Source organism: Arachis duranensis, chromosome 9, assembly GCF_000817695.3.
Source record: "Arachis duranensis cultivar V14167 chromosome 9, aradu.V14167.gnm2.J7QH, whole genome shotgun sequence".
NCBI lineage: Eukaryota > Viridiplantae > Streptophyta > Magnoliopsida > Fabales > Fabaceae > Arachis > Arachis duranensis.
The window spans coordinates 38,812,803-38,813,888 of record NC_029780.3 but is presented as its reverse complement, the minus strand read 5'-3'; positions in this window follow the sequence as shown (position 1 = coordinate 38,813,888).

Genomic DNA, 1,086 nt, shown 5'->3' with positions numbered 1-1,086 from the left:
TGGAGAGGAAGTAGAAGTTCATGAAGTCATCTTCCATGAATTCTACAAAATAGCCGAAAAGTCCTCCACCATGGTTAGGCTAGCTTTTCCTCATCTTATTTGTCATCTATGTTACTCAGCTGGAGTTATCATAGAAGGAGACATCCCCATTGAAGAGGATAAGCCCATCACCAAGAAGAGGATGGAGCAAGCAAGAGAGACCCTTCACGGTTCTCAAGAGATGCATGAGGAAGCTCATCATCAAGAAATCCCTGAGATGCCTCAAGGGATGCATTTTCCTCCCAACAACTATTGGGAACAACTCAACACTTCCTTAGAAGATTTGAGCTACAATATGGAACAATTAAGGGTGGAACATCATGAGCACTCCATCATTCTCCATGAAATAAGAGAAGATCAAAGAGCAATGAGGGAGGAGCAACAAAGGCAAGGAAGGGACATAGAAGAACTTAAGGACATTGTTGGTCCTTCAAGAAGAAGACATCACTAAGGTGGACTCATTCCTTGTTCTTATTTCTCTGCTTTTTCGGTTTTTATCCTTTATGTCTATCTATATTTTGTGTCTCTACTTCATGATCATTAGTATGTAGTAACTATGTCTTAAAGCTATGAATAATTTCTATAAATCCTTCACCTCTCTTAAATAAAAAAAATTGTTTTTAATTCAAAAGAACAAGAAGTACATAAATTTCGAAAATTGTCCTTGAATTTAATTTAATTATATTGATGTGGTGACAATACATTTTGCTTTCTGAATGAATGCTTGAACAGTGCATATTTTTGATCTTGCTGTTTATGAATGTTAAAACTGTTGGCTCTTGAAAGAATGATGAACAAAGAGAAATGTTATTGATGATCTGAAAAATTATAAAATTGATTCTTGAAGCAAGAAAAAGCAATGAAAAAGCAAAGGCTTGCGAAAAAAAACTGGCGAAAAAAAAATAAAAATAGAAAGAAAAAGAAAAAGCAAGCAGAAAAAGCCAATAGCCCTTAAAACCAAAAGGCAAGGGTAAAAAGGATCCAAGGGTTTGAGCATCAATGGATAGGAGGGCCCAAGGAAATAAAATCCAGGCCTAAGCGGCTAAA